Below are 27,162 nucleotides of genomic sequence, written 5' to 3'. Positions count from 1 at the left end.
CGCTTGGCTGGCCAAATCCGCTACAAATCCGCGAAAATCGCGAAATCCGCGATAATCGCGAAATTCGCGCCTGTTGTAACAGCCCTGAAATTGTGGAGTTTAGGTGCAGGCGATACTTCCTCCAGTGCAACGATGGTATAATTATGATTTTATAGAGTACTGTGAAAGCAATAGAAAAAATCTCCACAATGATTAGTACAAATTTAGCTTTCACTTTTGAATCCCGTGTAGCGGTATAGTATTAAAGATCAGCAATTTTTAACAACCAAAACAATCGCACTAAACATCCGTCCTGTTACTATCAAAATTGTTGAGAGCACATGCAGAAACATTGAATTACAGTATTTTTAATGAATCAGAATCTCTCTTTCTTCACCGTGTATTCCATTTTTGCACAATTGATCATTGAAGGTTACTTTTTCGGCACTCACCTCATCAAAAAAACGACACCACCGTATATGGGATATATGGGATTAAACATTGCACAGTGGTCCAGTAAGCAGTTTTACACGGAAAGGCCCTATGTTCTTATACCACCGCAGGAAAAAGGCTCTAAATTTAAAACTTACAAAAACATTTTTTTGTTAAAGTTGCTTGAAATTGAATGGTCCACAACTTTGCTGAAGCATGTATACTATAATTTCTATAAATAAGAAAGTAAGTTTTACCATTTCTATGAAAAAGTAGACCACCCTTGTTTTCAATAACTAACATCAAACAAAGTGGCTAACTAGTGTACCAGCCTAGCATCATGATACGGTACTTTCTACGTATCCGGGAAATGATGGTTTTCTTGCAATTAGCCTGACGAAGCAAAGTAACGGATGCTTCCTCGTTGCAGTGGTTTGTTGCGTAACTGCAAATAACCAGAAGTCAATTTGCTTTTGTTTGTTTTACCTTGGCCGACAGTGCCAAATTTAAAGTGACATAATTTTACCGCTATGGAGTAAAGCAAACAAACGTGCGCGAGAACTTTTTTACTTACGCAGCTTTCTGGTTTGCTTAGCCCTATAGGCGGCGGGTAATCGTATTGTTTTGCTTAAGTTTTTCATTTCAGCCACACCACAAACCGCGAAGAACGGTGACTCACATGCGGATTTTGTTACGCTCATCGCTCACGGATCGTTAGAACAAGACGACAAGTTCTACCAATTAAGAGAGTGAGTTCCTCGCCAGGGGGTGGAATCAACCCTTTAAAAACCGACCCGCCAAGATGGAAGAGCCTCGGTGTGAAGAAAGTGTACGACGTCCGCAGTTCTGACGGTCCCCCAGTTCGGACGAGGTGTGCCGTTCGTTTTCGACATTTTCGTTCAAAGTTCAGTGGGCATTTTCTGCCAAATTGACGAACGGGCCAATTCGGGTCGAGAGTGTTTGGTAGTGATATAAGGTGGATAGGATAGGTGGATAAAGTATATTTCGGGAAATTGGTGGAACCACCCACATACGCGATCAGAATCGAGGGAAAAGTGAAAGTGTCTCCATCGATTCCTTAAGAACGATTCTAAGGGTGGAAAGCTAGTGAATTGTGACGACTTTTTAGAAATAAATAAAATTGTGAGAAGAAAACAGAGTGATCAATATTCCGAAAAAAAACCAGTGACCAAGCCGGGGGGCCCGCTACAAGTGGTGACAGCGGAAAAGCGTTTCTTCAAAACGCAGGCCGCCAGAAAGATAGACTGAGTGAAAAAAATGTGAATCTTGCAGTAGAAGAAAATAGGTGAGCATAAGAAAGTGTATCCAAAACTGAAGAACACCCCACAAAGTGAACATATAATTGTTGCACGAAAAGCCATTACAAAAAAAAAAAGAAGAAGCACCAGTGCGAATCATCTACTTGAGAAGAACTCTTGAATCGTGAGCAGTGTGAAGCTGATCGCTTTTCCGCTACAAACATTTCTGACTGAAAAAAAGGGAAAGAGCAACGAAAACTGACTGAAAAGTGGAGATAAAGTGAAAATTAACTGGATAAAGAGACTCAAAAAAAAAAATCGTCAGGAAAGTGAAAATAACAAAAATCACTTCGTGTACTTGTTGATTTCAGTGTAGAGAAGAAAATTGAAGATCCCAGACCCAACTGAGTACTACTGACGAACTTTCAGTTATTGTGTTTAACGCCAGTATCAGAACAAATAAGATCCTAAATGCAAATCATTCACACGAATAAAACTCTTAAACCGCGGTCAGTTAGAACGTGAAGAAAAAAAAAAGTGCCCCTAACTGTGTTATAACTTGATCATCAATTGATCATCAAGAAGCAAATAGCTTCACCGGAACCAGGAGTAAGAATCAACTAGGATGGCGAAAATCAACTGGAAAATATTAATATTCATCCAACTGGCGTGGTTCGGGAGCGGAGAATTCGTCCTAAAAAAAATTAGAAGAAGGACTCATCAGAAAGGGAACGTACTACGTTAAGGTAAGGTTCCCAACACTAGAATTAGAAAAAGGAACAGTGGCGCTAAGAGAAGCAATAACAAATTATGAAAATACATGCGGAAAGTTAGAGCAAGTGATTCCGAAGTCGCATTGTACATTAGTGACAAGCGACCTCATGATCACATACAATAAAAGCAGAAGCACAAATAACTTTATAAAAGAATTTTTCCCGTCGAGGAAGCCGCGAGGTTTCATAACTGCAATTGGAGGTATGGATTCAGACGATAGAATCCGAATAGACGAAAATTTAGACAAACTTAGGAAGAACGATGAAACACTTAGAACATCATTCATCCACCAAACCGCAACCGTCGACGCAATGTACAAATTCGTCGATAACTCGATGACGCACATCGATAACAAGCTAAAACAAGTAATGGAAAACATAAACCAAATAGACAACATTGTCCAGGAAAATACAGATTTTACCGTTTCAGTAAAAAGAACAGTGCAACTAGAATCGGAATTGATTGAGATTGGCTTCAGGATCCAATCACTAATCACGGAATTGAACAGACAACAAAATATCATTTTGCAAATTCTCCTCAATAGAAACAGCGGTTTAGCTTGGTTCATACAATTAATAGAACCTGAAGAACTGGTAAGAACTATTGAAGAGGCAGAGAAAACGTTACAAAATGAGTTATCGTTTCCAAAAATAGGAAATGACAACCCACTATCGGAGATTTTAAAAATCACAGAGATCTCGTTTGCAACAGAGAATAATCAGCGATTAACGATCGAATTGAAAATACCCCTAGTCTCCAAGACGAGATACAGAATTTATAAAGGAATTTTTACTCCCCAAATCAATGGATCCGTAATAATGGCCATAGACTTGAAGAAGAACATAATCATAGAAGAGATGGGAAAACACTGGGGATATATAGTACGGGAATACCAATACGAAAGATGCAAAACATTCGACAATACTAAACTGTGCGAATTAGATACAAGCGAAGAAAATTTAATTGAAGTAGACGAATGCATAGCGAATTTGAGATATAAAAATTCCACAAAAAGCTGCACAATTAAATTAGTTAGAGTAGACCACGACGTCTGGTTCCAAACTGGAGAAGCAAATGTATGGGGTTATGTAACTCCAAAAGAAATGAAAATAAAGATACACCATGGGTTTAACCATACTGATCTGATTATAAGAGGCTCAGGAAAAATACGACTCACACCAGATATGATTATCAAAACCAACAATACAGAAATTACGTTTATACACGATACGCAATCAGAGAACGTAGAACTGATAAATACAGCGCAATACGAAATTAGAAATTTCACATGGGAAAACTGGAAATTAAGATCAATTCCAACCCTTGACGCTAACTTTTCAAAAGTTTCATTTTACGACCATAAGAAACTCTTTGACCTAGGCGTAGACGTAGAAGATCTCTTAAAGAATCAACCGTTTTTAGAAAGCCTAATTTATTCTCCACTCTCGACAGGGTGGACAGTAACCAGCCTAGGAGCGGGAGCTTTGTTAGCATTGGGAGTCGGAATAAGCCTTTTTATTTGCTGTTTTAAAGGGAAAATCACATGCCCCCAGGGCGTAGAAAAAGAACCCGAACAGCAAGTCTCTTCCTTACGAGGGCAAGAAATAATCCACATGGGTCCAATACTCAAACCTACCATACCAAACAAGATCCATAATATTTTTGCAAATCCAAATCTCGAGAATCACGGTAATATAATTATAGAAACACCAAGGCACACCAATGATCTGAATTTACCTATCATAGAAGAAGTGGAGGAGACATACATGGAACCAACTCCAGGACCAACTCAAGAAGAAATAAACTTGCAGAATGTAAAGCGAGTAGCAACACTACAGCCATCAGAAAATTCGGAACAGAAAGAACGGAGAGTAATTTTACCTCTACGGATAAGATATTAAAACAAAGTAATCAAGAAAACAAAATAATCAAGGATTAACAGTTGGACCTTGACAAAAAAAAATAGGGGCAGACAAAGAAGTGACGTGCCTACAGCTAATTATAACAAAAATGCGTCCGTCAAACTCAGTTTTGAACGTACCGAAGAGCTGGAAATACCAGAATAGGAAACTATTCTGTAAGGGTCGTTACCCTCTGGAAAAGTGGGAAATATGAAAAAAATATAAATGGGAATAGAAAGATTATAAAGAGAATATACATATGAAGAGGAAAAGACACCCTTCAAAGAATAACGAAGCATCGAAGAGGAAAAAGACACCCTTCGCAATGAAAAGCAATATAAATGGGAATAGAAAGAGTATAAAGAGAATATGCATATGAAGAGGAAAAGACACCCTTCAAAGAATAATAAAGTATCGAAGAGGAAAAAGACTCTTCGCAATGAAAATGGGAATAGCAGGAATAATGACAGATAAGAGGATAAGAGGATCCATAAGGGAAAAGAATATGAAACTGGTTGGGGTCCTGAAATACATACAGTGAGAGGCAAAATAAAGTGCCCACCTTACCAGTTTTCGAATTTCTCTCATTGATTTGGTTCAAATTAAAGTTAACACACCTAAATCTTTTGTGATATTTTATTTTTGATGTTCTTTTAAAGTTGCACTTACGAAATTTTGATTAAAAAAAGAATTTTACTTAAAGAAAAAGAAAATCAATTTGTATTGAAAAAAAAGTAGTGACAAAAATAAGTGCCCACTTCCTTCTTGGCCCCAGAAAAGATGATTTAAGAAAAATAAAAAGCAATTTAATAGTTAATGTGTCCTCCTTTGGCCTTAAGGACTTGCTGGAGGCTCTTCGGCATGCTTTTCACCAGGTTTTGTAGGTGTTGTGGATCTAGTTCTTCCCAGGCGCGCTCCAAGGCTTCAAAATAATTATTTTTGTTGGTAACACCAGTTTTTTCAACCCTAGCATCGAGAATCGCCCACAAATTCTCGATGGGGTTGAGGTCTGGGCTTTGTGGAGGCCATTCCAGCGGTTTAATCCGACAAGACCGGAAGAAAGACTTGGTCTTCTTTCCAGTATGCTTCGGGTCGTTGTTCTAGAGAAATATGAATTTCTCTTCAAGGCCCGTCTGGATCAGCGAAACCTCCAGATTTTCCAGCAAGATGTTAATGTAGGAATCTGCCGTCATTATTCCGTCGATTTTCACGACGCTTCCTACTCCACTCCATGAAAAACACCCCCAGACCATCACATTTCATCACATCACACTTCCATGCGTCACCGTTCCTTGGATGTGGCGCTCCTGAAGCTCGAGCTGTCTAACCGAGAGCGGCGGGCTCGTGTGTGATGCAGAGCACCACATCCAAGGAACGGTGAAGCATGGAGGAGGAAATGTGATGGTCTGGGGGTGTTTTTCATGGAGTGGAGTAGAAAACCTCGTGAAAATCGACGGAATAATGATGGCAGATTCCTACATTAACATCTTGTTGGAAAATCTGGAGGTTTCGCTGATCCAGACGGGCCTTGAAGAGAAATTCATATTTCTCTAGAACAACGACCCGAAGCATACTGGAAAGAAGACCAAGTCTTTTTTCCGGTCTTGTCGGATTAAACCGCTGGAATGGCCTCCACAAAGCCCAGACCTCAACCCCATCGAGAATTTGTGGGCGATTCTCGATGCCAGGGTTGAAAAAACTGGTGTTACCAACAAAAATAATTATTTTGAAGCCTTGGAGCGCGCCTGGGAAGAACTAGATCCACAACACCTACAAAACCTGGTGAAAAGCATGCCGAAGAGCCTCCAGCAAGTCCTTAAGGCCAAAGGAGGACACATTAACTATTAAATTGCTTTTTATTTTTCTTAAATCATCTTTTCTGGGGCCAAGAAGGAAGTGGGCACTTATTTTTGTCACTACTTTTTTTTCAATACAAATTGATTTTCTTTTTCTTTAAGTAAAATTCTTTTTTTTATCAAAATTTCGTAAGTGCAACTTTAAAAGAACATCAAAAATAAAATATCACAAAAGATTTAGGTGTGTTAACTTTAATTTGAACCAAATCAATGAGAGAAATTCGAAAACTGGTAAGGTGGGCACTTTATTTTGCCTCTCACTGTACTCTGGATATTAATGTAATAGTAGAGGATCAATATGATGAAAATATGAAAACTTAAGAGAATTAAGAGAGGGTTTACAAAAAGCCCCTGCAAATTTAAAAGAAATTATGGGAAATTGAAAACACACTTTGGGACAAACCATTTTTATACCTTGAATTAATATGAGCAAACGAGGCTTTCATTCACAGATCCTGCCTGCAACCTCAAAAGAAAGGGGGGAGGTCACCAAGCGAGAAAGAACAAACCTTACAGATGGAGACGGATAACGGATCAGCACAGAAAGAAGGTATCCTAGATATAAGAAAATGAAAAATTTTACAACTTGAGAAATAAAAAAAAAAATTAATAAATCAAAACTTGAACTGCAAAAACAAAACAAACTAAAAACAAATTGACTTAAAGTTGAAAGTTTCACGAAATTTTAAGAAAATGATTTATTTTACTTCGTCAAACAAATAATGCTAGAAAAACACTATTCTTTGACATATTTAAAGTTGTATATATTACACGTAGAAGGTATGAAAGATAATGTATAAATATTGTAAGCTCAACCGAAAACAAAAACAAAAAGGAAAAAGAGACCAACAAAATCCACAAAAGATATTAAAATCCTTTAAAACTGAGCAAAACGAAAAGATGTGAGATTTCCAAAAAAAAAACACAACAAATAAATAATAGAAAAAAAATATATATATATTGGGACTCACCAAACTGTAGATAGTAGGATAGTAGATATGAATAGTTCTACCATATAGTAGGAATAAAATACAATAGAATAATATAGAATAGGAAAATAGGTCATAGGCAGCAGTAGTCCTTTGGAGTGTACACTGTTCCACCGAAGGAGAGTGAAAGTAATCATCGGGAGCGCCAAAGAAGGAAGACAGTGGAACAAAGAACGTGTAATGGTTGACATCTAGAATTCGTACAAATCAACACCCGTCGCGTCTTGATCGAATAACCATTCTTATGTTGAGGTAGATGATGTAAAAGGGAGGAATGATGACGTAAACATAGCACGAAATGGAGATGTGACAAGCTGGAGCTGAATAATAGATGATTATCCAAGATAACGGTTATCCAAGATAACGATTATCCAAGGTAACAAAGAAAAAAAAATGACATATTAATGTCTTAAGTAAACAATTTTACTTTGAACTTGGTCAGAAAAGCCAATATGATATAACGGACAAATCGAACATAGCTTAGACAAGAAAGGCCATTGGTGCCGACAACAATTCGTGCACAGAGGACAAATTCACCTCAGTTGTTCATGATACTACGAAAAGTCATCAACATAGACAAAAATGGGACAATAGGCTACATCAAGTCACGAAGGAAATTAGATGCCGATTACCATTGAGATCAAAGATTCAGAAATGAAGCTAGGAAAAAGACGAAAGGAGTCGACAGAAATGGATGGTGGACACAACAGTGGGCACAACGAAGGATGACCCAGCGGTTAGAGATATAGGAACACAAATTCTTTATAATGTACATAGCGAAGGAATCAGTTAACGTTTTAAATGTTAGAACCAAAAATAGTTAGAGTAGGGATTTTACATGTACCAACAATAATTATTCTAGCAAGCCAAATATGCCTTCTCCGTGTTTTTAATTCAAAAGGATTTAATTAAAAACTCGAATGGTTGGGGCGTATGTACCAGCCTAGCATCATGATACGGTACTTTCTACGTATCCGGGAAATGATGGTTTTCTTGCAATTAGCCTGACGAAGCAAAGTAACGGATGCTTCCTCGTTGCAGTGGTTTGTTGCGTAACTGCAAATAACCAGAAGTCAATTTGCTTTTGTTTGTTTTACCTTGGCCGACAGTGCCAAATTTAAAGTGACATAATTTTACCGCTATGGAGTAAAGCAAACAAACGTGCGCGAGAACTTTTTTACTTACGCAGCTTTCTGGTTTGCTTAGCCCTATAGGCGGCGGGTAATCGTATTGTTTTGCTTAAGTTTTTCATTTCAGCCACACCACAAACCGCGAAGAACGGTGACTCACATGCGGATTTTGTTCCGCTCATCGCTCACGGATCGTTAGAACAAGACGACAAGTTCTACCAATTAAGAGAGTGAGTTCCTCGCCAGGGGGTGGAATCAACCCTTTAAAAACCGACCCGCCAAGATGGAAGAGCCTCGGTGTGAAGAAAGTGTACGACGTCCGCAGTTCTGACGGTCCCCCAGTTCGGACGAGGTGTGCCGTTCGTTTTCGACATTTTCGTTCAAAGTTCAGTGGGCATTTTCTGCCAAATTGACGAACGGGCCAATTCGGGTCGAGAGTGTTTGGTAGTGATATAAGGTGGATAGGATAGGTGGATAAAGTATATTTCGGGAAATTGGTGGAACCACCCACATACGCGATCAGAATCGAGGGAAAAGTGAAAGTGTCTCCATCGATTCCTTAAGAACGATTCTAAGGGTGGAAAGCTAGTGAATTGTGACGACTTTTTAGAAATAAATAAAATTGTGAGAAGAAAACAGAGTGATCAATATTCCGAAAAAAAACCAGTGACCAAGCCGGGGGGCCCGCTACACTAGTACGAACATCTTTGTAAAAGACCGTTTTCGTCTAATGTCTCAAAAGTTGTTTATTACAGAGAAATAGAAAAGGTGCATCTTTCCCCGACAATGTATATTAAACCAGGCACCCCTACTCGCTTCTTCTTTCTCAATTGCTTCGTCATTCGTGGCTATTCCGAAAAAGTCGAACATATCCGTATGCTTAAAGCCGCTGAAATTGTTCACTGAACTACAGATGAGTTAACAACACCAGACTAACAGCTGAAACAACAGAGATGAAAAATACCGGGGTGGCGCATGGTGTCGTGCGGATGGTTAAAATAAAAACTAAATAATAATAAACAAAATTGCAATCTGAAAACGATCTATTATTTTTTTTTAATGTAATTTATTTCTATTCCAAATTCACTAAACGTCAGTCCTAAGTTTTTTACATATTGATCATTGTAACATCCATTTGAATTTTGAGCGATAGGAACATTTTTAGTTTTAGTTTATTCAAACATTTCTTTAAAATATTAAATTTTTAGTGTCTGGTTCATGAAATTAAAAATCATACGATTTTTTTAGTTTTTGATGTGGTATCTTCTTAAGAGTTGAAGTGTATCGTATAAGCTATATTATGATACAAAAATATTTGTCATTTATCCACCTAGCAGTGCAGTGTAAAAATATTGTTATCTGTATTTGCTTATATTGAGTAGCTGTCTTCAGCAAAGTTGTAGATAATGATAATTAATAATGTTTCTTCTCAGGCACCAACTTTGTACAAACGTTTGTTTGAGAGTTACAGAGCAATTTGTAAAAAATATTTCTAAAACCAGATTTTTTTGGAAAAACTTTTTCTTAAAGGGTATTAGCAAAAATATTTATTCTAGAGTTGTTTAAAGTCGAAAAACAATTGTTTTTCTCGAAGACACCAACTTTCTGTCTTATCTTTTTTTGAAGTTATTCAGTTAGTCTCAAAATATCATGGAAAGCGGCAAATCAAACAGCTTCCATCTGGCTAACACTGTCATTGTTTCACTTTGTTCCGTCGTGTTCCAATGCTAATTAGGATCTACTGTTTATTGGCCAATTTAAAGCATTTTTATGAATAACTAAACAGATTTTTTTTACTCAAGTGTTGTTACATGAAAGTTATTTATATTTAAAAAGCATCTCTATATTGCCCTGAAACATAAAACATTCAAAGTAATAAAAGATCAAGACAAATTCACAATTATTTTTACTTATATCGTAACTTTATTTCTATGGACGTTCGTTGAAGTTTTTTACTGGTTTTGCCATTTGACCAGTACAAGTATTTCAATAATTATAGAATATTTTTTTTATAACATGTTGCTAAGTTTGGGTGTTTTCTTGGAGAAGAATAACAACTGATCAAATGGGGCATTTTTTAATGTTGTATTTTTTATTGCTCTATATAGGCACATCCCGGGTAGAGGTGAATAACAAAATAATGGTAAAATAAGAACAAATTTTGCAATCCTATCTAGTTTAACCATTATTATATTATTAATATATAACATTAAATATCTCATCAATAGCAAAACATACAATCATAGCAAAATTTGTCATACCTGTCTGATTCTATAGCTTATCAAAAGTCTAACCCCGTACACTGAACAGAATTCAATTAAAATGAGTTTTGAATTTATAAGCATTTGAAAATTGACTGCATATGCTTTGCCATGTAAAAAAATCGGAGCTTCATGCATAGGTTCAACTGTGTTAATTACCTTCGTAGAAGCTAATATTCTTCCACTCTTAATGTATCACAGTTGATTTACCTATGACAGTTCATGCATTTGCTAGAACCAGAGACGAAAAACATGATTCCCTACGCTTCCATTCTTCCATCATTATAGCACGCCTATCCTTACGCCTGATTCATATGCAGCCTGCTGTACTAAACAAACAGCAAGCCTCTTTGCCATAAATTCACCACCTATACCTATACATTCCCGCATAAACTGGCGTAGATGCAGGGGTATATCCGGTCTACTGTGGGAGCCAGTTTAATGCATCATTAATTCCTCCCCCTTCCCATCATTGGTCTGCATTCTGACGTTACAGGTGTCATTGTTGCCTAAAAAAAAGCACTTGTATACTGAGCGTGTCTGTTGGTCCCAAGCAAGGAGTCATCTGGTTGATTCCTTGTGTAAGAGCAGCTGATTTGGCGATACTGGAGTAGCAACCACGGGCGGCCAATCACAGGGCTGTTACAAAAACTTCAAAATTTCATCCGCGAAAATCGCGACTACCAAAACTCGATCCGCGTCTGGAGGTGGCAATCCGCGTCAAAATATAACATTTTCTAAAATTTTAAAATAGGACACCTGTAGGTGAATTCCGGCACATATTTTCTTCGAAGAGAAGAAATTTTCTTTCATAACTGACCAGCAAGAAAATTTTCTTTTCTTCGAAGAAAATACACGCCTACTGGACCAATGGTTATGGAAGTATCAGTATTTCAAATTACAAACAATAGGTCACAACGAATATTTTCGATAAAAACGCCATATGCTATTTTCCGTCCAAAAGAATGCTTCTAATCCAGTCGATTCGCGAAATTTCTGCTTATCATCTGACCAGATGTTATAGTAAAAATTAAGTTTTCTCAAGGATTTAAATTCTTTGCCACAGTAGTTACTGTCAAGTTGCATTAGTGGTTCAATTAATGTTTCAAATGAATGTGTTGAAATAAAAAAAATCTTGAAGATGTTCTGCATGCACCATTTGAAAGAATTCTATTGCTGCCACGAGGGAAAAAAATAAATCTAAAATTGAATCAAATATTTTGTTTAAAACACAATACCTCAAGGAATTTCATGTACAAAAATAATTATATTTGTGGAAATCTTTTGTTTAACATAAAAAGATCAACGAGTCCCATATTTGAGACTTATCATTATTTTGTTATATATTTTTTTTGTTTCAGGTTATGCATAAATGGTAGCGAAAACTTAATTGAAATTTCAATCGTTGACTATGGTACGCCATGCCAAAAGTCAAAGTTTTCAAAATGTTATAAAGAATTTATCACATTTTCAATTTTCTCAGGTAACAATATCTCCCTAATGGTTTTGTAGCAAATTTTAAGAATCTCAAAAACGTGATCAATTCATACATTTGGTAGAAGTTATGTGACGAATCAAAATTTTATCGTAAATAAGAAACTTCAGCTGGTTAAGATAAGATCGAGAAAGCCATACCAGGTAATCATGGAGATGAACCCAATTCATGTTTTTAGTCGAACCAAGCATTATTTTAATGTTCACAATTGTTTAGAAAATCCATTTTGTTAGTTTTGAAAAATAATGTTGGTCTTTTCGTAATTTAGAAGCATTTTTTTTTTTCCATTTCACTGTACCACATTTGCTCGAAAGCCAAGTACATTATTTTTAATGTTATAAGAATGAGAATATCATAAATCTTTCCATTAGAGCATGTGAGGCATTGAAACGGAAAAACAGCAAGAAGCAAGAAGAAAACTTTTTTAATTCAATACATAACATGACCATCGGAAAAAGATCAAGATGTCTTTCTATAAATAAAGAGTTTTGTACATTCAATTCAAAGTTACTGGTGATAACTTGCATGTGACTATTTATTAAACTTATGTTGTCAAATAGTAAATCCCAATTCAAATTTTCGCTTGTTAGCTTCATATTAGATCGCCAAAAGCTTGCAAACATTTTACTGGTATTGACCAAAACGTTAAACATTCATTCGATACCTCTGAAATAATGTTAGTTTTAAACAGTCTGTTCAAAATATTCAAAAACACAATAAAAAAATCCCATTTTCTATTTTTGTTCATTTTTCTAAAATATTTGGATTTAAAAATACTGAACCGAAAACTTTCTTGAATTACAGTAGAATTTCCAAAACAATCGTAACAGTTTTGCCTTCACAACAACTCAATTTTTAACGTAGAATTGAAAAACTGGATATTCCTAAACAAGCCTAAATATTCCTAAACAAGCCAGTCTACGTCTTTAAAATGTTAAGAATAAGACAAATATATCTCTTTTCTGTAGACATTACATATAATTGGCAATTGGATTAAATGGACAAATTGATGTGAAGATTTGCGAAATAGTTACACGTCTTCTCAGTGAGAATCGAACTCACGACTCCCCGATCTCTAGTTGGGGCGCGTTACCACTACGCCATGAGAGCACTCATGAACGCAGAAGTTAACCTGAATTTGATTTCAGCTCAATAATCACGTGGTCCTTTTTCGCAAAGTGCACCTATTTCGGAAGAATTAGATGCCCATCCAAACACAACGCTTTCTATATATATCCAATGCCTAGCCCGAGAGCGCATTATTTTTTAGGTATAGGAATAGTACACTACACTAGCCAGCAACTGCGCTGGCTGAGGTTTCTATTGTGTGGGCTTCCAATGGGTCGCGACGTTCTCAAACGACCGGTAACGGAACATGAGTCCGTTGCTCGATAAATACTTGTTTTTAATTATGAATCGTGGTTTACGGCTAACCAGCCGAGTGGAAGTTTAACAACTACCGAAAAGCTAAACATTACATTGTAAACTTCCGCTCGGCTGGTTAGCCGTAAACCACGATTCATAATTAAAAACAAGTATATATCTCTACAGTTTCAAGCTTCCAAATGAAATTGTATATAAAATAAAAAATTGATGACACTACTACAATATGACCTGATCTCATAATTGTATTCATTAAACGCTGCTCAATGTTTCAACAGTGTGAGCTTAAAAGTGAAACTGAAATCGTTTCTAGAGGAAATTTTTGAAATATTTGCAGCTTAATCCTTGTCAGTTATAATTTTGCAAATTTAATAATGAGATCTTCGAAAAGTTCCTCCGTTCCCTGGCAGTTATCGGTAGGATTGAAAAAAAAATTTCACAATAGTGGTCATTGGTAGATATCTGCGAAATTACTTGATGGATATGTGACAAGGTTTTCAGAGAGTTCTTGGAGAAAATGTTAACAAATTCATCCCGTGGCTGATAATCATAGACTTCCTTAAAATATCAATAGATACCATGTTTAACGAGGACTTTTTTAATTTCTGATTGAGCCCTTGAGTAAATCTTGTGAAACTTTTCATACAATCTTGTGAATCTCGAGACAATCTTCAATGAACTCCTGTAATTATCTCATTACTCATTATACTCATTCCCGGCACTTTTGATTTATTTTGGCAGGAGATTCTTGGAGATTTCTTGAAGGCTATAGAACTCATATTTTGCAACGAGTCATAATTTTTATTCCCTGAATGCGCCAATATTCACACAACACGCATTATTTTTAACGTTTATGGAAGGTAATGAGACACGATAAAGGAATAGAACACACAATATCCACTGTTGGTGCCGATCACTGTTTGTCACTACGTGTAACATTCGCTGACACTCTCTCATTCTTGTTGTTACCAATTTTAAGCAAAACATAAGTCTCTCGAATGGCTCGATATCGTTGTCGTCTTGAATGCTCTCTCGTCACGTACCATAAGAGAGAATGAATACCAGCATTCATAAAGTTCTCCGAATGCGATGTCACGAACTGCTATAATTCATGAACTGTTACATTCACTGAATATGGATCGATCGGCTCATTCTGATTAAAATCCAAACTCTTGTTAGTTCACGAAAAACGTTCAAAATCTTCCCCAATTTGTTACACGTCCCAATCTCCGTAATCAAAAAGTGCACAAGTGGAATTAAATGGTATAGTACTAAATTCGGTTTTTTCATCTACTTATAGGTATTCTACTAAACAGCTCGAAGATTTATTATCAAATCCTTAAGTCAAAATAAAACTTAAAACCAGTCAAATTTTTTTTTCGATTTCGTCAACCCTAAATACAGCATGGGGCTGACAAAATCGGGACATTACTGTATCTTAGAAAACTTTAGGGAATCTCTAGTGTTGAAACAAAAATCAATTTGCAGCATATCAGAAATTCATTCGAACTTATCTTAGAGAATTGTATGGTAGTTGTACACAAAAGTTAATACATTATAAGTTGTAACAAAAATGTGCAGTTTTTGTGATATGTACGAATAAAATAATAACAATTTTTGCCAATCGCAGCTCAGTGTATCTGTAAATAATTCAAATACAACACATCATCCTCGTCGTTAGTTATCCAAGTGGGCAGAACACTCCACCAGAGTTACGCGAGTTATGCAATGGGTGAGCAACACTCTACCCCCCTATACTGCTTGTACACATTTGTTTCTCTCCTGGTAAGTAATCACGCATTTTAGCAAAAAACGGCGACGCAACCAGCGCACAAACTGTTGTAAAAATAAATCTCCCATTCCCACATCTACCCCCGTAGAATGATACGCAATAGAGATCCTACGTTCGATCTGAAGATGTACAACGTTTTTCACCGTCGACATCTGATTCTACGACGTAGAAAGGGGAGTGGTTGTTGCACGTTCTAGCTTCCGTATTTTCCACTTTGGTGCGAGAAAATCTGCGACGTCATCGCCTCTCGGTTCAACTTCCATCCCGTATTTCCCAGCAAAGATTCGTACTCGGCCAGGGTTTGACAGATGACAGCTGCTGCACAGAACAAGGCAAACCCGGCAGCTTCAAGGTCGTCGTCGTCATCGTCGTCGTAATGATATTTCATTATCACTTCCAGGCAGTTGCTGCGGGGAAACTTTGTTCCTCACTAGAATTTGCTTTTCCTCTGCTCTGTTTCCTCGAGGCTTGATTCGCCAACGATGACGACGGGTGCAACAGAGACAGATATATCATATCAATTGTGGACCTGTGCAATAAGGTGGCCCATTTTAGTGTAAAAATCATTAAAGTATAAAATGTTAAACAACATTATCCAAAATGCTGAAGGTGTTCGAGCTTGATTCCCGGTCGGTAACGGATGCGCAAGGGTCCGGTAAAGATGTGCTGAGTTTGTAGACATCAATAACTTCTCCAAAACTTGGGATGTGCAAATTTCCATCGTATTAAGCTTTGATCGATGAGAATCTTAAATTTTCCTAGTTTGTCAGTGAATGATGCTGATACAAACCGATGCCAAACAATTTTTACCGATGACGGCTATCACATTGTGAAATGTTGTTCGTTTATTGGAAATCATGCAATGAATTTATGACTTTCTGTTGCCTATATCCATCGTATCCATTTTTAATTCGGTCGTAATTAGTTTTGATTCGTCTCACAACTAACGGGGGTTTACTGTGATATAGTGAGTGGTAAAAAAAAATCATACAAATAAAATGTTTAAGGTGAAGATGAATCGAAGCCAAACCTTAAATTTTCAAGAGCACAAATCTGGAGAACCAAACATCCGTTTGAGCTGAAAACTTAATCGATTGGTCACTAGCTGGTGGTGACCAATCGATTAAGTTTTCAGCTTTAACGGGTGTTCGGTTCTCCAGATTTGTGCTCTTGAAAATTTGAATTCTGGCTTCGATTTATCTTCACCTTAACTAGATTATTTAGATCTTCATGAACGTTTTTTTTTATCGTTGAGGGAATTCCTTAAATTTTTATAAATTATAGAAGTATTACGACGTGTGATTGGAATGAAATCCTTCAGTGAAGATGCACGAATGTTTTCCATTGTGTAAACAAGTACCCGGAAGTATTAAATCTGGCGTAGGTCAGTTGATCGCTAATTAGATTTCAAACGGTATGTCTTCGTCCATACGATTTCGGTGAAAAAGTGCAAAGTAGATAATTGAATTAAAGTTATTTATCGAAATCTAGAAGTTTTATTGCATTTTTGGTATACAAGTGGACGAATCATAACAGCGTCCACAAAATTACACTTGGGAAATTAATCTATAGTATAGGTTAGTTCGAATATCCACCGTAGTGGAACATTTGAGGTTAGATATGACGAATATTAGCGCTTGCGACAAAGTAGATAGATACCCCATGTTGATTTTTTTTGTGTTTGACTTTATTGATAATAAGTTTATACTAGCTCGAGTAGCCTTCAAGGTGAAAATAAATAAAAGCCGAACCTCAAAATTTCAAGTGCACACATCTGAAGAACAGAAAACCCGTTGCAAACTTGATCGATTGACCATTACCAGCTTGTGACCATTTGATCAAGTTTTTTTTTTAGCCTCAACGGATGTTTGGTTCTCCAGATTTGAAAATTTGAGGTTTGGCTTTGATTCATTTTCACCTTGAAGACTACTCGAACTCGAACGCGAAGATTTGGAGTTGGGTCGATTTTCTTCATAGAAATTTCAAGCTCGTTGACAGATTTTGCTCAAAGGTTCCCAGTAGCTTTTAAGGGTCCATATATACAAATTTGGAAAGTGTAACTTCAGATCATTGTAGTTTGATCATCACGAGCCACCCTACTGTGCAATGAACACATGGCTCCGCTACGGCTAGCCTCAGCGGTCATTCCGGCATCGTCATCATTGGCCTTTAATTATATATGACTTTGCCTGTTTTTCTTGCAGTTTTTTTTTTCTCGTTTTGGATTAACTGCTAAGAGGCTAACAAAGCCGCATATTATCTGGTTTATGCCGGGCCAAGTGTAGTGGTGCTTGACCTGAGTGCGAACAGCGGTTCATAACAAAGCTTTCGTGTTTGGATTATTGCTGTTATCAGGCAGTTCCTATGTTAGACAGTTGTAGTTCAGATTGTCAACGTTGTTGGGTTCAGGCTGTCGTCCTACGTGTAGCCGCAGGGCATTACGAAATGCTGAAACTAGAGCGAGAAGGTGTCAAAGTCAAGCGAGACGGGCTAGGGAGGGCTGCCAAAACCGCAAAACGCAATCAATGGACGCGAGCTGGCAGCTGGGTGACGGACAGCTCGATGATTTTCTCTCCACAGCCAGCCTACGGGGACAAATCTAGTGGAGATGTGTTTGCACGCATGCTCCCTAACGTTTCGTTATGGTTCGACGTGGTAAGAAAAGTATTACAGTCAAGGTAGAGTTTATGATACATCAAAAAATTAAGCCTGTTTTTTTTCAGAAATTCCTATAAGAATGCCACCAAAAATCATTCCAGAGATTCCGTTATGTACATCTTTAAAAATTATTTCAGCCTGAAACCAGTTTTCTTTCAAGGCTTTTTCAATACAGATCGGACTCGATTATCCGGAGTGTGTTTTTTGATACTCTTGTTTTTCAGTTTTTATGCATAAATTTGAGATAATTTAGTATTGCAATATACAATATGCAATAGCAGTTTTGAACGTTTATAGGAAAAGGGGGGTTGAGAAAAGGTTTTTTGGGTATGCTGGTTCAAAAAATAATTATTTCTTCTCAAGACCCTTAATGCCACTGTAGCCATATAAATAAAACAACGATAAGGGATATTATTTATAGTTTTAGTGATTCGATTATCCGGAGGATTCGATTATCCGGAGGATTCGATTATCCAGAGTGAAAAAAAAATCGATACTCCGGATAATCGGGTCCAACGTGTAGTTCAACCCATAGTTTATGTAAAGATTTTCTCAGAAATTCGTAAAAAAAGAGAGAAACTGCTAAGTATTTTTTTGTTAAGAATTCATCCTAGAATTTCTTGCTTAGTTCATCCAGTGAATTAGAATTAGACATTCAAAACTACTTGAAAAACATGTACTTATTCTCAAAGATGTTCTGTGATTTCTTAAAGATAAGTTTATCAACGATAGCCTAACATCTTGCAATCCGTATTATACCACCTTCGGTAAGTTGCACGTAAGACAATATTACACAAAATTGTATACGATTAACTAAAAATGAGGCTTTTGTGGACCAATACAAAATGTGTGTTGCTTTCACGATTTAAGGAAACTTATTATTTTAGTGATTTTCTTCTTCTTTTTCTCAAATTTGTTGGCGCATGATGTTGCCTGGTATTGGTAAAATTATCTAAATTTCTTCTTGATGTTTGTCTTCTGAATGTGTAAAAGTTGCACAAATTTATAGTATAGATGACTAAAAAGGATGACGAATTTCTAACGATGTTTACTGTAGTAGATGCTTTTGAAGTTCCTTGACCTCCTTGACACTTTTACCTTATTCCTAGTGAGATCTTCAATCAGATTGATTGTGAAAAAAATCAAGAAACCGCTGGCTATGGATTTGTTATCGTTTTTTTTATCTTCGCAGTACTGGGTGCCAACATCGTAAATCAACATTTAACAATTTTCATGTCTTCTACAAAGTTGTTAAACGTCTTAAAACGCGTGTTTTTGCTGAACATTGCACCTCTCTATCTCTTAAAGTAAAAGAATTATCAGTCGAATTCGTTTTAATAAGGCTTATTTGTTTGATAGTAAAAACCCATGCAAAGACGCTTATAGACAAAAGATTTTATCAACTGCCGAAAGGAGAGATATGGTACTTTCATGATTTGTAAGAGTTGTCTGCGCCATATTGCGCCGAAGCCAGTTATAGAGGCCTAAACTACCCCTTGAAAAAAGAGTAATTCATGAATAACTTTGTTACTTCAAAAGATAGGATGATGGTATGTTCAGCAAAAACGCGGGTTTTCTATGACAAACAACTTTGTAGAAAACACAAAAAATGTTAAAAATCTTGGAAAAAAGTTATGATAAAAAATATGATTTTTAGGGGTCATTCACATACAACGGCATATATCTCAAAAAGTATAAAAAATAGAAAAATTGTGTCTTCGACAAAGTTGTTTCAAATTGCCAATTCTACAACTTTGCCGAAGACACCATATGTCTATCTAAGTGTTTTGCAAAAATAGTTTTTCTATCTCACTGCTAGGTGGATTGATCACAAAACTTTTTTCGTCAAAAGTTGCACTTCAATATACCAAGAAACTTCTCCGAACAAACTATATCTCTAAAATCAACGGTTAGGGCGCTATTCAAAAAGCGCATGAAAACGAGAAAATAAAACACAGTGAATTGTTTGAATAAGAGCTCATTGCATGCAAATCAATGTACCGTTTTGATTCATATTACATATTCTGTATAATTCCTCTGCGTTATTGGGCCTTCAAAACACTTTACTTTCGAATGGTGGGTTAAGATTTTGATTCCACAACATGAATAATTTTTAATAAATAGAAATATGTGGACTTTTTATGATTCTCATTCCAGACGCTTCCTAACTTTTGCCTCATATTCCGGACACTTTGATTATAATTCCAGACAGCTCATAAATATCCTAAATAGAAAAGCCAAATCATCAATTGCAATCGTCAAACCACTAAAGAGACATCTAAGGCAGTTGGACATTATAAATTTGCCTAAATATCTATGGAAAATGCTTACTGAAACAAGCCTCGAAAGTGAGAACTTTTGAGCGGCAGGAATTGAAACATTTCGTGTGAAATGCTTCCCATACAAAGTAGGGTATCCGAAATTTGAAGCTGTCCGTAATATAAATCAAAACGGTACACGACCGAAAAATGATAAAAGGGAGATTTGTTCTAAAACAGTTTTAGAGAAAGGGTGTTGATTCTTCTCAATTAATTTTCTAAAAACTATACGGAAGTATTTCTCCAGGAACCAACCAAAGAGCATGCGAAGTTGCTCTCATTCGATATTTCTAAGGCGTTCTAGGCAGCGTTTTGAAATTTCAGTGAATTTCGTGTCAAAATGAATTTGAAATTCATTAATTTCATTGCCCCCTGTAAGAAATATAATCGGACAGACTGACCTTGTCATTATGATCTTCCATTACAGTAGCTTTCTAGGATAAAATCTTTGAAAGATATTGAGAAAATCAATATTATTATTTTTTATTTTTCCAACACTAATTCTAAGTATGAGAACCAACCTAAAAATCCAGTAGAGTTAACCAGTATTTTTGTTACCTTGATATGATTCTGAACCATTTTTAACATATTGTTTCCGTTTTTAGGAATTGGGCCAGTAGCGAAAACGTAAATAAGCCAACGTCAAGCAATCAGAATCGGATTGGGGTTGAAACTGTGATTCAGAGCTGGTTTCGCCAGATATAACATTTTTTTACAAATAACAAATTTGATTCCAGAAAAAAAAACTGAGTAGGTCGAAGAAACTATAACACTATTAAAACAAAATCAGTGGAAATCCGTGAAACAGTTTAATTGTTTTGAATGTTGCTCACAGATTTTTGCAGTATTATCAGTGCAGACAAAAGCAAGAACGAACATTTACTTCGCTCAACTATTTCGCGCGACCAAAACGTCGTTATCGACCTTTTCATGTTAGTGTTCGAGCGAAACTGGCTGTCTTATTGCGTCGCTGGAGCACTAAACTGCAAAGCGCTCAACAGTCCAGCGACGCGACAATTTAGCGACGTTACAGCGATTACTCGAATGCGCAATATTGTGAATGGTATATTATAGATCTAGTTCGTAAAATGTAACCGAACTAGATCGGGGGTTCGTAAATTTTGGAGTCTACTTCTAGAAAATTATTTTTTGTATAAATCCGAGAAATTATGCTTTGTCAGTATCCTAAGCAAATTATTGTTTTATTTGATTCTTAGTCAGGTTAAAATGTGTGCATGTCAAGGTTTTCCAAGAACTCCTTGGAGTTTGGGCATATGGTTCTACAGTCAGGGCTGGTAGCGGTCTGACAGAAAAATATCAGTGACTTTAGTGAAAAAAAAAAATCAAAATAGTGTCCAAATAGCAACAAAAAAGTGACTTCAAAACTACAAGTATAGATCATAAAAACGATGAGAAATGAAACCACGTTCTATGTGTATATTGACCAATCTACATATTGGGTGAACTTAGAATGTACTGCAGTAATTTGAAATATGTCGTAATAGTTATCTGTCTAGGATAAGACTTGATTGGAGATTTCACTTCTCATTTTTTAAGACAAATATTAGCTTGGTATAGGTTGCTATTTTATATTTCTGATTTCAGTCCAAAAAAACACGTAGTTTATCAAATACATGAACTCTGGAAAATAAACTCGTGATAGAACTTTTAGTGAAATTCCTGTTCATGAGGAACTTATTGGCAAAAAGGCATTGAAGATTTTGATGTAGAGCTACAAAACGAATTAGTTGAAGCATTTCTCAATAATTCTAAGGAACTGGCAAAAATCATGAATGAAATTCAGAACATTCTGAAAAATCCTAGCATAATTAAAAAACAAGCAAAAAATAGAAACTCAGACTAAAATTGTGGCAAAATGTCTGTAAAAATCATACTTTTCTTCCATATAAACAATAATTCTAGGACACAATTGATAATTGACGAACTTGAGACAAACCGAATTAGATGAATGTTGTTCATAAGTAATTAGAAAATGATTCTATGTGTTTCAACTTAATTTCTTTTGAGTTGTACTAACGTAATAATCTCGACAACACTCATAAGACGCGACGTGAGACACTTATTGTTCGAATAACGGTGTCTTATCACACGTCCCGTCTTATGAGTGTTTCAGCTGAACGTTCCAATACATGAATTGTTGAAAACTATCACATCACTCAGGTGTGACTCGTAACCTCACGTTTTATATGATCTACGTTCATGGTCGACTAATTTTGCATTTAATATATCTTAGATTGTAGAACAAACAGCAAACAATTGAAATTTCATATTTATTGCTGAAATTTATGAACAAGTAGATTTTACGATAGGGAATAACCACATATATCACTCAGAGGCGTCGCGTCCGCATGTGCAACATGTGCACTGCACAGGTGGCAATTCGTTCATCCAAACCACCTTCAATATGTATTGCTTTTATAATAATTCTTCCAACAAAATTTATCCCATTTCATGTTTTTTCTATTGCTGATAGGTTGCAACACAATTTTCACCTATCAATTATTAAATTTTTGCTAAGGGAATGAAATGCAATAGCTGGTTCATGCGATCTGAGACCTAATTTATCTAACGCGCTTCGCGCGATCTATCCTCCGCAACATTTTGTTCCATGCTACACTTTGCTGCTGTGACGATGGAAACCAACGCGTGCACTCTCATCGGGAAACGCGCTGCCTTGTATCATACACGCAATCCTGAATTTGTGGTAGAAAGCTTTTTGAACTACAAATGCCAGTGTGTTAGTAGCCAAAGCGTCAACTCTGGCTGGTGCACAGTTTTGCTACATCAACAAATTTGATCAGTTCGAGCGTGCGGATGGCGAGACAAGAGAGAAATCAGTCCACGAAAGAGATCCATTTTGCTTGCTCTCACGCTTGTGGTGTGAAGTGCAAGCGTGATTTTTCTGGCGGTAGAAAGTTTTTGCTAGTTGGCTTGGCACTCAGTACTCACGCTGTTGCTTTTTGTTGTTTACTGGTTAAAACCCGCGCTGATAACATGCAGCATTAGCACGGTGGTACTTACGGTGGCCAATCAGATGACAACCAGAAAACTAACTCAAGAGCGGTCGCGTCCTTCGTCAACCCCAGCATCTTCACGCTTGTAGTATATTTTAAAAGTCAGCATATTTCATAATGCGTGCACTAAGTAGGGTAAGAAGGGGCAATATGGTCTTACGGGGTAATATGAGCCACCTTTCATTTGAACTTAAAAACCCGATTTTGATCTTGATAACTTGACCTCTTAAAGTATACTTCAATTAGCCATCAACGTAAAAACCGTGTGAAAATCTGATTTTGTAGTTCATATATTCATGAAAATCTAAAGCGTTGATGCTACTACGAAAATCTTATATGATTTTGGATGTATAAATAAGCTTTGTATAAAGTTTTGTTTATTGTTTCTTATTAAATAAACAGAAGAAGTAGGGCGAATAGAAACAAAGCGACCTATAGTTATGAATGCTCTATTATGTAATCACAATCTTCAAAAAAAAACCCTGTAATATTTTTGTTTGATAGAAAAAAAAGTAAGGTCAATTTTCAAAATAAAAATTTGACTATATTTCTCATACAAAGCAAAAAGAAAATAATAAAATCTGAAGTATGTTTAATAGCTCAAACATTTTTTTGAGTATCTTATTTATTTATTTATTTTTTCATATTTGAAATGTGAAAACACATTTTGACTTTTCTTCGAGATGCACTTAAAAAGTGTTTATTTTTGAATTTAAATGAAAACAAAAAATACTGATCGTTTTTGAACAGTAATTCTATTCGTCAGTGCTGCTGAAATCGTTACTGATGACCCGCATAATTAGAATTATTTTTATGTTGAAATTTACAATTAACCCATAATCATGAAACATTGGTAAAATAGAAAAAACTATTGGTGTAATTGATAAATCAAACTCAACAACCCGAATTGCATATGTTATCTTGAACGTTTTCAAACAACTGAAAAATTAGAAGAAAATTATATTCGAACACACATTTTTATTAAAAATAATTTGAATCCAAGGTATATCTAATAATGACAAAAATAAAATGATATTAATTTAAAAGTGCACAGGTTGACAATGAGGCCACGCGACGCCTCTGATATCACTATTGATTAAATGTTTAATTAATTGACTGTCTGACAATGTTCAAGCATTCATTATAGGAACGTGTTTTTTGTAGACATAGTTGATCAAAGTCGTGGAAAAAAGCAGTGTCAAGAATCCATCAGTGAAAAAATATGAAGCTTATTTTCTAGAATTTCTAATGTAATTTCTGAAATGATTTCTAGCAAAATTAGTACTCGCTTTTGAAGTGCCGAACGAGTTGCTAACAAACTGTTTGCATTTTTTTTGGTTGTTATTCCTAACCGTCTTTGACTTATTTTTTGAAGAAGCTTTGATGAGGCTCTTCCAGAAGACAGGTTTAAAATTCCTTCTACAGCAGCAGATTACTGCAGAATCTTCACTAGCAGTTTATTTTTGATTATTACTAGAAATAATTTAATCTGGCAGATATTGGTCCTGGTTTTCGCCCAAATTCGTTGAAATATTTCGGCCAGAAAACTCACCCCATTGCCAGAATCTTCACCAAAACATTTCCCAGAATAATTTTAACATTTTTCGTTTGAAATGCTTATGGAATATTCACCTGCATTGTTCCAGAAAGTTGGTCAGGAGTCCCTATCTTTCTTGGCACTTTGATTTTCAAATCACACTCTTTTTGTCTTTATAACTGTTTTTATGCTGTTTGTGTTTGAAAAACTAACCCAGCCTTAAATTTCATTAGGATCTACAAGCATAAGCAGTTGTAAATTGATGGTTTTTAATAATGACATAGACCAGGCCTGCCCAACCTTTTTGGCTCAATATGTCACATCTTACGGAAGTAGATCTCATGATATATATTGTATTGAACACAGCAATTTATAGATCTTTATAACATGAATTATCTTTAACAGATTATGACAAATTGTAGATAAATCATTTCTATTTTTGCTTCTTGTAAATTTAACAATATTACCGAAATAAAATCAATGGTATTTACTGTTTGCTTTCACTTATGAGAATTGATTCAGATTTCCTGGGACTTGGTTTTTTTTTCTAGTGTTTCCATTCACGATACATAACGAAATTTTTCTATGAATTTCTTCAAAAGTTTTATTTTTCTGAGAAGTTGTGCCTTAAAGTTGTTTGTAAAGCGATTATGCAAGCTTGGACGTCTCATTAGACGCATAGTTGCGTAGATTAATGTTCATATCATATGTGCTTTCAGCCACTAAGTGAATCGATAGAACTTCACATATACATATGAATTAACCCAGCAATGCCCTCTGTATCTGTGAGCTTCCCCTGTAATATCAAATCGATTGAACAGATGATTTCCAAGTTTAACATTGTTTTGCCCCTGCCCTCATCCGTATAGTTTATAGTTTATTCGACCTTATACCCACTACTACTCGGTACTCGATGGTCAAGTGGCCCTCATCTATCGTAGATCGAAAATCAAAATAGCAATTCATCGTTTGTGCAGTTTGTTATACTGATAAAGAAATTACTTGACACTTACCTTTTCAAATAAACGGAATAATCCTTCCAGTTTGTCGAAATCACATAGATCTCTGGCTTCCAGTATTTTAGTTGTCTACAGGAAAGCTGGTCACTTCAAAAAAATTTCCACTCCATTGTCGTACCGTTTTTGAGGGAAACCAGAGCAAAATATATAAATCATAGATAACATCAAGCACTCCGAGATCTTGACTTGATGGTCACATAGCAACGCGCTTCTTCTTCTCTAGCGCCCTTTCTTTCCCACACTTTAGACGATTGCCTTTTTCTATTTCACTGAAAACTTATCAAAAATAAACACTCGATTTTTCTTCGCCACGATCGTCACATATTAAACCCGCCCGCTTATGACTTTTTTCACCGACTTTTCACTGCATTCGCAAAACTCGATTTATGACAGCGAATTCTCACTTTCCACTTTCGCATAGGATATTTTTTATGTTGCTTTGTTATCTTTTCCACCTCTGAGGAGATGGGAGGCCTACTCGGATTTACTAGCACCGTCGTGCCACTTGGTTTCAGAGGGGTTTGACGTTTAACTTATGTTGCACTGGCTGCGTACTTGGATCCACTACTACTTACGCCAAAGGCCAAAAATATTCCACTGGCGTATCTGACCACTAACACTACTATAACTCCATCCGTCACAACACACGATACTGGATGTGCATTCGTGTTGGGCCAAATTAAGCTTTCACACACCAACACACTTCAATAGGCCCTTATACTGTTATAGCTCAGCGAACAACGATTTGGCAGAGGAGGTGGAGGACCTCACCAGAGCACCAGAAGGCGAAAAAGACTGAGACTTTAAACAATGGCTGACGAGACACGGGCCTATGCGTTGGGAGAAAAGTCCAACTTTCGAAGGGAGATTTTCCGACCTCAGCCTTCACTTACGGCGCTCAGAAGGGCCCATTCGGAACGCGAACGGCGTAATCTAGCGAACAAAATAGGTTTTGGGACGATTGCGAACGCTGCGAATTTGAAACGAACGACCGACACGGGATCCAGTTGGAAAAGCTACTTTTCATTCGTACTTCTAGAAAAAGACTGACTGAACCAGTTTGGCATAACCGAGAGCTGAACGACGGACCGATTTGGGTTCGATTCGATCGCTCAGCTGAATGGGAAGCTCTGCCTGTGTTACCTTCTCTTCTACCTAAGTGGTGTTGGTAACACAGTTCTGCATGTTTTGACAGTGTACTGATATTCATTGCATAAAACAGCATACACTGAACGAAATCTCCCGCCATAGATTGAATGATTTGTAATACACATGGCTGTAAATGTTCATATTCCTTATTTCGAATGACTATTAAGGAATATGATGCAGCCACCGACTGTTGAA

The 27,162-nt window shown here is 36.4% G+C and overlaps 1 protein-coding gene and 1 long non-coding RNA gene across 2 annotated transcripts in view; one reads left to right on the top strand and one right to left on the bottom strand.

The window, feature by feature from the left end:
* The window catches only part of LOC5573750, a 182,674-nt gene extending 155,798 nt beyond the window's left edge, over window positions 1–26,876 (bottom strand). Inside the window, exon 1 of the mRNA XM_021850408.1 lies at window positions 25,813–26,876. The gene's annotated coding sequence lies outside the window, so the exon portion shown is untranslated. The remainder of the gene's footprint in view (window positions 1–25,812) is intronic.
* On the top strand, window positions 1,482–7,691 carry LOC110678030. Its single transcript, XR_002501398.1, has 2 exons — window positions 1,482–2,416; window positions 6,654–7,691. It is a non-coding gene; the product is annotated as an uncharacterized LOC110678030 (long non-coding RNA).
* Window positions 26,877–27,162: the final 286 nt, after the last annotated feature.

Source organism: Aedes aegypti, chromosome 3 (genome assembly GCF_002204515.2).
Source record: "Aedes aegypti strain LVP_AGWG chromosome 3, AaegL5.0 Primary Assembly, whole genome shotgun sequence".
Taxonomy (NCBI): Eukaryota; Metazoa; Arthropoda; class Insecta; order Diptera; family Culicidae; genus Aedes; species Aedes aegypti.
This window is presented reverse-complemented; position numbering and strand designations above follow the sequence as displayed.